The 12,244-nt window shown below is 39.6% G+C and overlaps 1 protein-coding gene across 1 annotated transcript in view; it reads left to right on the top strand.

The window, feature by feature from the left end:
* Positions 1-12,244, top strand: part of ACE (angiotensin I converting enzyme) — an 806,509-nt gene that overhangs the window by 474,384 nt on the left and 319,881 nt on the right. The gene's annotated exons all lie outside the window — the stretch shown is intronic.

Here is a 12,244-nt window from a genome sequence, read left to right as displayed (position 1 = left end):
CTGACTACATTAGATTTGGGATTTTAACCTAGTGCGTAGTCACAGGAAGGAAGCCCCAGAGCTGTAAGCTGCTGTCAAAAATAATTTATTCTCATGAGAGCTCTTTGTCTTATGGGCAATTCTCTTGGCTAACACAATAGAAAGAAAGTCTTTGGGAGGAGCATTGTTGGTGCACAATTCTGCTTATTGTACTGTGGAGTATTTAAGGTCACTTTATAGCTTTGATAAACATCAAGAATGGCGCTAAATGAATTACATTTTAAAATAAAAATAAAAAATATGCATTTATTTATTTATTATGCTTTCAAAAAGGAGTTAAAATGTGTATAAATGGAGCAAAATATGGAAAGCAGTGTCTCAAAAACACTGCTGTACACATTTGAAGTTGTGAATATTCTAAAACATGTTCAATCATTAATCATCCAAAAAGTAACAGCGAACACAGCGAAGTATAAGAGGCTCCACCAAAATAATAAAAAAACACAATTTATGACTGAGCATTTTCATCCTGTATACAACTAAGGACTTCATTAGAATAAGTAAATCCATCATATAACACTAATCAAATACAACTGATATGGTCACATGACATACTAATTAAAGCAATTAATTAATCTCCTTAAGAAAAGATATTCAACTAGTACAAATTTAATAAAGTGCAAAAATTAACCATTGTTTAATACAAAATATCTGTGTAACAAATCACAATTTTAAAGCTCGCAGTTTCAAAATAGTATTTATAGAAATGTTATCATTTAAGCCAGGAAACAGAGTTGATTCTAATAACAATTGCCACCACAGTTCATTATATTCCAAAAATGTTTGCCAATCACCCCCTTTTATGATGGTAAAACCTTTTCAAGTACAACTCTTAAATTTATTAAAATGAATACATACCCATGAGTGCTTGTAAAGAGCATTGTTAGTATCACCCTTGCTTATGCTGTATAAATGTTTACAAATCCTTCATTTCATGATTCTGCCTGTTTTGCCAGCATAAAATGCTTGGCATGATTGGCAGTTAGCTAAGTAAACTACCCCTGTGGCATTATAGTTGTATTTCCCCTTACAATAAATATCCTTAGGATAATTAACTATTCTTATTTTATCACAAGTATTAATATATAAGCAACATGAACAAGTCCCACAAGTTTCCATATTGCCTCTCTCCCTGTTAGCCTTATTACTACCTTTTAACATATTTTTGAGGTTTTTATCCTTTGTAAACACAAAGTTCATCTCCTTACTCAATTTGATCATTAAAGGTTTATATATATATATATATATATATATATATACACACATATATATATATATATATATATATATATATATATATATTAACCTGTGTTTTCTAGTTCCTTATCATGATTTCTTTAATTTTATTGTTCCTGTTACTAAAAGGTCAAAACATCACTTTATCAGTTTTTGAAATGAGGGTATCATTAAAATCATTCCTCAATTTACCCTCATTCAAAATTGTTTGAAAAATTACTCCCCTTCATGGACAATATTCCTTTTCCACATTTTCACATAATTTCACTGGATAGCCCCTTTCATATAACTAGTTCTTTAAAATATCTCTTTCAAAAATCTTTCATGTTCAGAAATCATCCTTGATAATTTCACCACCTGTCCTTTAACTAGACTATATTTTTGTTCATAGGGATGATGACTATTATAAAACAAATAAGATCTGGAGAAAGTAGGTGTACAATAAATAGTTGATTCATATCTTTTCACCTCAATATTATACAATTCCATGTCCAAGTAATTAATACTATCCTTACCACAACTATAAGTGAACTTTAAGAAATCACTAGATGAGTTCATGAATAAAATAAATTGATTTAAACTATCCAAAGATTATTCCCATATTACAAAAATATAATTCAAGCATCTAGAGTAAAATGTTATAACATTTATAAAATCAGATCAAAAAACGACATGTTTCTTCCAATACTACATACTAATATTAGCATATACTGGTGCTGAAGCTGCACCCATTGCTACTTTCCCAATCTGTTTAAAAATCTATTCTTTTAAGAATTAAAAAATATTACAAATAACTATTTTGTAAGTAATGCAAGGTTCTTAACATCCCTATCAGTCAAATTCTTGAAGGTGAAAAGCCCTTGTATAAACCACTCTAATCCTATATCATGTGGTATGGTTGAAAAAAGGTCTTTTACATTAATAGTAAAAAAGTGTCAATTTCAAATCCAATATCATGAATCAATTCCAAAAAAAATCCACAAATCCTTTACAATAATCATTTTATTAATAAAAAACAGTTTTAATTTAAAATTAAGATATTTAGCAATAGGCTGTGTTTTAGAAAAGGCATATGCAATCACATGTCTTAATGGGGGTCTGTTATATCTTTGAGTATGTTAGTGATACCAAAAAGAGGATATAACTGGTTTAACAACCAAATAGTTAAGCTTTTCTTTCAAAAGGTCACCCAACATCGAGATCATAAATTAATATCTATACTTTTAAAAGCTAATGCCACCTCTGTGGGAAACAATTACATAAGTGTCAGGGTTCCATAACACTTGAACTATTTTTTAGTTACATAACATGGTAGCCATCAACACTACCCCTTCTCCTTATCAGGTTTCATAACTCTAATTGTACAGTAATTTTTTAAATAGTTTTAACAAATCCATTTCCTGCTTGGTTAAATTATAATATTTATTTCCACAACTTAGACCAAATTGGTTCCTAAATTCTACTTATAGGTTCATAGGTTCATAGGTTGATACTAGGCTATCTGCCCTAGGGCATTTACAAGCCTAGTCAGAGTGTGTTTGGCTTTCGCCACCCTTCTTAGATTAGTTGACTGTGCCTCTGTATAGTAGGTCACAAAGGATAGCCCATTTAAGGTTAGTTTACCGTGCCTCTGTCTAGCAGTGACACAGAAGAGATCCCAGGGGTAAATTTATGATCTCCCATCCAAACGTCAAGATTCTTCTTGAAGAGGGTCATTGAGGGGCTCTGTCTGACATGGATTGGGATTTTGTTCCAGAGTGAGGGGAGCCTCTGGGATATGAATCTGTCCCTCCAGCATTTTCTATTTATTTCTGTGCTGAGGTTTAAGTCACTGGAGCGTGTAGTTCTGATGGATTTGGATTTCTTGAGGTGGAGCATGTCCATTAATTCTGGGTTGGACATGGCTTTATACGTCAGGCACAGATCGCCTCTGAGTAGGCGGTAAGCAACTGAGTAGAGCTGGAGTTTCTTTAGCCTAACTGCGTAGGGCATCTGTTTGAGTCCCTTGATCCTCTTGGTGAGGTACTTTTGGGGTCTTTCTAGTTGTAGCAGGTGTCGGGTAAGGTACATCCCAAATGGGGCATTGTATTCAATTATGGGCCTGATGAGTGATGAGTAGAGGGGCACAATGACCTCTCTTGATCTAGATGTGAACCTCTTCGTGATAAGGTGGGCTATATAGAATGTCTTTCTAACACTTTGGCAATGTGATTGTCAAAGGAGAGGTTGCAATCTACTTGGGTCACCAAATCCCTAATTACTTCTTCCATACTTAATGGATTACCACCTATGTGGTAATTTGTGGGCACTTTGTTTTTCCCAAAGGGGATGACTTTGCACTTTTTGGCATTTAGCTTTAGGCCATTGCTCTGACACCAGTTATCCGTCTCTGTGAGACCTTTTTGGAGGATGCTTGTGTCAGCCGGCGAGTCGATTATATCCCCCAGTTTGCAGTCATCTGCAAACTTTGTCAGCCATAGACCTCCTGTGTTAGCCTGGACCTCAGAGAAATATATACCGAACAAGAGAGGTCCCAGGACTGAGCCTTGTGGGACGCCACTTGTAACTGGTCTAGAGTCTGACATGGCACCTGCAATTCTGACCATGTGGGTTCTATCCCTAAGCCAGTTTGCAACCCATCTTGTGACATAGGGGTTGATATTTAATCTGGTGAGCTTATTTATGATGCCAGAGTGGGGTATTGTGCTGAAGGCTTTTGCAAGGTCAAGGTAGGCTGTGTGGACTACCTTCCCTTCGTCTATGGCCTTGGTGACTGTTTCAAAGAAATTGACTAGGTTCAAGAGGCAAGATCTGCCCTTAACAAAGCCGAATTGGGTAGGATCCAGTGTTTGAAGGTTCCCAATGTCTTTGTTTATGAGTTCCATGATGATACGCTCCATAGCTTTGCAGACCAGGCTAGTTGGGCTTATAGGGCGATAGTTTCCGGGGTCGATTGTGGCACCACCTTTATGAAGTGGGACCACTGTTGCTGTACACCATTCTTTGGGTACATATCCTGTTGTAAGGCTGAGAGTGAACAGTGATTTTAAGTGAGGGTTCAGTTCTTCTTGGAGCTCATGTAAAATGCAGCCCGGGACACCGTCTGGTCCCATTGATGCTGTGTTTTTTGCTTTGGAGAGAGGGCAGCTCTCACCTGTGCATCTGTGATGTCAGGGAGGCTACACTCTGTTGGGATAGTCATTTGCTCATTTGGGGGGGGGGGTTGCACTGAACCTGTCTGCCAGGATGTTGGCAATGTCTGTGGGTTCAGTGTATTTTTTGTCATTTTGCACTAACTCAGAGCATATCTGGGAGTTTCCACCCAGGTTTCTGACATAACTAAAGAAAGCCTTGTGATTATCTTTAGCGTCTTGTGCAATTTTTCTTTCGAAGCTAGCCTTAGATGATTTTATGAGGGGATCATAGTTTCTTGCTAGTACTGATCAGAGTTGCCTTCTGTTTCAGGGATTTTGCTGTATCATGTAGTAGCTTCCTCCTTCTGTTGTACAGCTTATTCATGGCTGGGGTCCACCAGACAGGTCTCCTGCCTTTGGAGGAGTGTGTCTTGGTTTTATTTGGGATAGCATGATCCATGCATTCCTGTAGGTATCCATAGAATGCGTTTGTAAAGGATTCTGCGGTTTGGGCCATATTTTCCACTGGCCCTGGGGCTTTGAAGGATTCCAGCTCAGTTTTGAGAAGTGGGAAGTTTGCTTTTGAGAAGTTTTTGACCGTGGTTTCCTTTGCTGGGGGTGGGGACAGGATATGGATGTCCATAGTGATTAATTTATGGTCAGATCTTACCAATGAGGGGTATACCTCTGGTATGGAACATAGAGTCCCCATGTTGGTGATGATCAGGTCCAATATGTTTTCCCCTCTTGTGGGAGTGGTGACCAGTTGTTCCATAGCATTTGAGTTTATAAATTCTAGGAATCATTGGGCTAGGGTGCTGGGGCTTGAGTAGTGCTCCCAGTCTATGTTTGGGTAGTTAAAGTCACCCAATATAATGGTGTTTGGAGAGACCTTCATATTCTCCAGTGTCTTCAGGAAAGCCGAGTGGGGTTCCTGAGTTTGGGAGGGTGGTCTGCAGCAGGCTACAAACTGGAAGGCAGTTTTGCCCACTGTTAGTTGCACATGGATGGTCTCAGATGCTTTGTGCAGTGCCACTCGCCTGGAGGTATGGGTATCTTTGATGAATATGGATACTCCCCCTCCTCTTGTGGTTCGGTCCGAATTTTGGGGCAGAAAAGCATGGTATGAGGTATAGCCTGGTAGTGCTGGGGTGCTCTCAGGAGCCTTGAACCAGGCTTCACATGCAACTTCACATGAAACTCCAAATTGTCTATCATTAATTGTCCTTATGATGAAAACTAAGAAAGTGAGGGTCAGGATATCTGCGGGAAGGTTTTATTTCACCAAAATATGACAATAAGAAGATAATCTCTCCAGACATTGCAGCTAGCCCCCTTTTTAATAGACTGAACATATTTTTGCAGCTGTCTACTATGCTAGTGATGTTTTTTTTTTTTTGGGGGGGGGGTATTTGGGCTGCTGTTTGTGGAATATAAAGGCTGCTCCCTGCATCCCTAGCAAAAGTGAGAAACTGATTATGGAAATATTCATATACACAACTGTTTCATTAACTGTAGTATTTTGCCTAATCTGTCTTCTGAGTACACCTGTTAGTTAAGTAAATCTGTGTCTCAACCTCTTCCAAGTTCCACTGCCTCACAAACTTTTAATGTTGTTGTCTTTCAACTTTTCTCGGTTAAGGGTCGCCACAGCGGAACTCCGGTCCGCTAATGATTGGCAGTAGATTTTCATGAATGCCGAGGTGCCAGCTTGACGTTCAACCTTCTATGAAGGCACGTCCATTTACGCATGTCTTTCGAACGCCCATCCAACCGAGGGGAGGACATGCAGACTCCACACAGAAGGCCCTCCCCGCACTCTAGCCGAGAATTAAACGAGAGAACCTCTTGCTGTGAGGCAACAATGCTACCGCTGCACCACCATGGCATCTGCCTCGCAAACTTTTAATAAATATCTTAATTAATTCAATCCTTATCATTCATTTTGGTGCTAATTTCCATGAATATACCAATTCCATATAAGAAAGTATTTAAATTTCTGAAGAATATATTTTCCTACCTGTTAAAAGAACTGATTTATGTCTGTTCCATGCTGTTCCACTAAGAATGATCAATAAATAAACCTTCATAAAACTTTTGCTAAGACATTACTGATTGAGACCACACTAGATTGATACCCCTCCCTCAAAGATAAAGTTAAGCTTTTTACAAGGGGAAGTCCCCTGCACCCCCATGTGAGATGCAAGCCCCCTGCATGCCCTGAACATTATATAAATAAATATATATATATATATATATATATATATATATATATATATATATATATATATATATAGGTTTACTATTGTTTATTCGAACAGAAAACCATTTTCCATTCAAATAAGTGAATGGTAATACCGAAAGTTAAAAAAACTACCGTTCACAATGTCGAACCAAATGCTCGATGCATTTGACTCAACATTGTTGTCGAAACTACCACATGCAAGCTGTATACGAGCTGATGTAAATCAAACTCCTATACAGTTATCACGTTTTTGCAGGGGGGCTGCATCCCCCACACCCCCCTACTTATATATTCTAACTCCGAGATCGCACTACAGTGAGGATGTGGATTAATTTCCATTCCCCACTGTACTACGATCTCTGTGCAGATAGTCAATTTCCATTTATGCAAATGCAGTTGTGCATTCGCATAAGTGGAGTTGACTATCTGGTGCAAAACTGCTTGTGCATTCGACATTCTGTTTTTCGGCACATTGCAGCTGATAGAATGTCATTCGCACAGAATACAGTAAACTATATATATATATATATATATATATATATATATATATATATATATATATATATATATATATATATATATATATATATATATATATATATATATATATATATATATATATATATATTTATATATATATATATATACTTTTTCTTTATATTCCCTTCATCCACTCACCTGACTCTAGTAGATCCACTGTCTTTTTGTAGCTCACCTCTACAACTACTTCACTACTTTAAAATCCAGGCATACCCCATTGTCCCTTACCAGCTAGTTCAGTCATGGGCCATCACCCATGTGTTGTCTAACTCCAGACTTAAAAACACCAGTGACGGGTCCTGACAATATCCCTAGATGTCTGATGAGAAGGATTATGTCCCATTTAGCAAAATCATTCCATCATCTCCTAAACTTGAATCTGTTCACTTGTATGTATCCTTACAAATAACCAACTCCTCACCCCAACTCAACATGGGTTCTGTCCTGGCCATTGTACAATGACAGATCTTCTTTCATTCCTAGACATAGTAAACCGCGCCTGTGACTCCAGAAATCACAGTCCACAGTCCTCCTCGACCTCTCCAAATCTTTTGATACTGTCTCCCATACCCACCTCTTTACTGACCTTTTTAAACGTAACCTCTCACAAAACACCATTAGCTGGTTTAGCAGCTACCTCTCTGATAGATCCCAGGCTGTGAAATAGAAAACTGGTACCTCTGCCTTCCTTCCAACCCCAACTGGGGTACCCCAGGGATCCATACTCGGCCCTATGCTCTTTAATATTTTCATTAATGATGTCCACATATCAATTCCCAACACCAGAATAGTACAATACGCAGATGACTCCACACTAGTCTGCTCTGCCTTCAGCCTCTTTGAGCTCCAAACTATAACTCAAACTAGGCAATTTTAGGTGTCTTTAATAATGCTTGTATTATTATCACACACCATTTAAATACATTCTGCTCAAATCTAACACTGTCATCGGGGACTTAAATACCTACATTGATAATAAACTCTGTTCTGATCAGCAAATCTCTGTTGTGGTTAGAACATTCTTCTTCCTTGCATAACTTACCCTTTCTGGTATTTCCTCAAGGTCCAAAGCAGTTATAGTCCTATTTTACTCCTCCCTTATTAGACCCAACATTGAACATAATGCACCCAGCAGCATGTACCTGGCTAAGTATTTGAACCACCTCCAGAAACCAAAGCATTTTTTCACCAAAAATATCTCAGTTTGATGTACCTTTAGCTACTCTGCCAGACTAAAAACCTGTCCTTCTACTCACTCTTGTATAGTCTCCTGAAAGGGTGATCTCCTCTTAACATTCCATTTTATCAACAGTCCGGAACTGTTTGAAGTCCATCACTTAAATGGAACGTAGTAAAGCAAACCCTTTACATTTCAAGCAGTGTACTTCCTTATCAAATTGTACACCTGGTCTGGTGTGGTCATTACTTTTTACCTGGGATATGTGGGGATAATATACTTGATTAGTAACCGATTCATAACAATCGGACTCCAGTGTGATGATAGGGCAGTATTCATAATCTCACCCTATGCCCCTCAGCAGGGATATGTGATAGTGAGGAAAAGAGACAACAGTTGCAGATAAAGCAGGGCAACATGAATTGGTGTTGATAATGGGTAACATGAATGCACATATCAGGACAGACAGAACAGGATACAAGGACTGCCTGGGTCCACATGGGTGGGACAACAGGAATAAAGAAGAAGAGGCCATTATAGATTTCTGTCTGGCAAATGGTTTAATAGTGGCCAACACATGGTTCAGCAGGAAAGACAGTCACAAGATCACACACACAAGTGGCAAACATGCAACTCAGATAGACTCCCACCTAGCAAGGAAGGGTCAGTGGGGTAGAATCAGTGATTGCAAAGTTATCCCAGGTCAGCATACAGCATAAACCACTGGTTTCCACAATCAGCTGCAAGCAGTGGTCAGAGAAGGCTCTAAGGTCAACAGAACCAGGTTGCAGACCTGGAAGTTGACTGGAGAGAAAGCACAACAGTTTAAGTAATTACTTGTGGTTCTAGCACTTGAAGAAGAAGAAGAGGAAATAGGTGGAGATGAAGAAGAATTACAGTGCCTCAAAAAAGCATGTTTGAGGACTATAGAACAGATATGCAGCCAAGCCAGTTATTGAATTAAGGTACATATAGAAAGCTGCTGGTGGTATGCAGAAGTACAGGAAATCATCAAAAGAAAGAAGCAGCGTAGGAAAAAGTGGGAGATAGAAAAGATGAACCAGTAGTGTAGCTAAGGTGAAGCAACAGGAGAAACTGCCCTGGGTGCAAAGGGTTGGGGGGGTGATCAGGCAATCCCAATCTCTAATGCAAGGCTGCCTTTTAAAAGCCAGTCTTGCATTTTCGGTCAAACTTGAGAGCTGTAGCACTCCATGCGTGGTCTAAAATGTAGCATCATGTTGCAAGCAGTTTAATCGTTAAAAAAAAAAAAAGACGACTCTTTTTATAACTAAAATCTGAGCACTGTAGTGCTCTAAGTGGGCAGGGTATATAGTGTAGCAACTGTTTGCTACAGTTTATAAGAATTTTTTTTTTTTAACAAGGCTAGGAAGAAATAGTGGTTGGCTAACAAAGAGGCTAAGAAAAACTGCAATAACAAAGAACAAGGCATCAAAGGCATTCTACCAGCTTCTGGAAAGTGACTCAGTAGATCACAGAAAGAAACTATGTCAGGTTGCATGACAAAGACAGAAAGATAAAGAAGATAGTCATACCTCATTTCATATGAGATTCCAGCAACAACTTGCCAGCAACAATCTGCTCATGAATCCACAGGGCATCAAAGGCAGATGGAAGGAGTACTTCCAGCAGCTTCTGAATGAAGAAAACCCCACAGAAGCTGTACTGCCCCAGACAAAGCCTAGGATGAGAGAAGAGGAGGCCACCCTAGAAGATGTAAGAACAGCACTAAGGAAAATAAAGTCAGGGAAAACAGCAGTTGTAGATGAGGTCACAGCAGATATGATGAAGATGTTAGGTGAGATAGGGATACTCGCGGTGGTGGTGCTGCGGTAGCCTTGTCGCCTCACAGTACGACGCTGTCCAGTTCGATTCTCAGCTAGAGCGTCTTCTGCATGGAGACATGTGTGAATGGGTGTACCTTCATTGAAGGTTGTACGTCAGGGCTGGTAACTCGGCACGTAAAACTCAACTACCAATCATTAGCGGACCGGAGTTTCGCTGTGGTGACCCCTAACCGGGAAAAGCCGAAAGACACAGCAGTTAGGTGAGATAGGGAAGAAATTGCTCCTGAAGGTACTCATAGCATTATGAGAGAAAGGCATATCTCAGATGACTGGAAAATAAGCACACTAGTGTCAGTGTTTGAGAACAAAAGAGACATTGACAATTGTGGGCAGTACAGATATATCAAACTCCTGTCACACTGCATGAAAGTTCTGGAGAGGATGATTGATAAATGCATTAGCAGAGTAGTAGAATGTAAGATGGGAGATGAGCAGTTTGGATTCATATCAGGATGCAGCACATCTGACCCGATGTTTGCAGTGAGACAGATACTAGAAAAGAAGCTAGAAATAAGGAAAGCATCCAACTGGGCATTCCTAGACTTGGAGAAAGCATATGACAATGTCCAATGAAAGCCGATTTGGTCAGTCCAGTGATAGTTCAAGTCACAGAAACATTGTTAGAATTAATGCAAGCTATGTACAAGGACCGAATGCCTCAAGTATGACCAGTATTTGGTCTCACAGAGGGATTCCTAGTAGGAGTGGGTGTACACCACTGCTCAGGTCTCATCCCACTGCTGTTCATACTGTTGATGGACTACATCAGCAAAGAGGTCAGAGGAGACCGATCAACAAAGTTGCTGTATGCAGATGATGTGGCATTACAGGCAGACTCTGAGCAAGAACTTCAACAAAGGCTAGGGGAATGGAATGCAAAACTGAAGGCACATGGGGTGAAAGTGAGTACAGATAAGACAGTTGTAATAACAGCAAATGGGGGAAATAAGAAGGCAAGAAGAAGTGAGATACAAGAGAAAATAGTGGAACAGGTTAACAGCTTCAGGTATCCGGGAACGATATCTGAGGAAAAGGGAAGGCTGAATGAGGGAGTCAAAGAATCAAAGGAGCTGCAGCCAAGTGGCACAGATTGTCGAGGGTAGGGTGTGACAGAAGAATGCCAATGAAGTGGAAAAGTAAGGTGTACAAAACAGTGGTGTGATCAGTACTTCTGCATGACACTGAAACCTGGCAGTAAAGGCAGAGCAATTGAGGAAGCTGGACGTAAGAGTAGAAGACAAAGTAGATACAACTGTAGAAAAGGTCAAAGAGAACAAATTATGATGGTTCAGACACATCTACAGAAACTAATCTGATGAAGAAGAAAGAAGTTAAGAGGAAAGGGGGATGTCCAGCAAAGAGGTGGGCGGATTGTGTGTCAGAAGACCTGTGACACTCGGCGATGAGTGTTGATGAAGGAAGGAAGGTGAGTGGTATTGAATAGAGAGATGTTGAGAGCTGAAATAACACCCTGACCCCATGTAGAGAAAAAGTGGAAAAAGGGGGGGAGGGCTGATGATAATGAAAATACTTAATGGTGAGCACTGTTAATCACACATCAATACTGGGTTATATGGCTGAGCTTCTAAGTAGTCTCTAAGGACCTCTTAACCTATGACCCTGTTCCTTGGGAAGCAAAGCCTTATGGCCTATGCATGAAGACTCAGGAGGACTTGGGTTCCTGCATATACTGCTGGTACGGTTTACCTTCATAAACTCAAATCACAGTGGTTTGAGTGCGCATATGACCGACTCAAAACCACGAAAGTGAAAACGTCGACATTCCTTAATGTTCGAAAAACAGCAAATCGAAAAGCAGATTTGCTGTTTTTCGAACATTAATGTCAAACAAAAAAAAAAGTGCCCCCCCACTTTATTATTCTAACTCTGAGATCACACTACAGTGAGGAAAGGAACCATTTCCCGATCCCCAACATAGTGCAAGCCGCGCCAGAATGTTGAATGTGCAATGAGCGAATCTCACTGTGCATTCACTCATTGCACATTC

The sequence above is a fragment of the Protopterus annectens genome, chromosome 13.part0 (assembly GCF_019279795.1).
Source record: "Protopterus annectens isolate FY-2018-M chromosome 13.part0, PAN1.0, whole genome shotgun sequence".
Taxonomy (NCBI): domain Eukaryota; kingdom Metazoa; phylum Chordata; order Ceratodontiformes; family Protopteridae; genus Protopterus; species Protopterus annectens.
The sequence above is the reverse complement of the archived record's forward strand: the minus strand, read 5'-3'. Positions and strand labels throughout refer to the sequence as shown.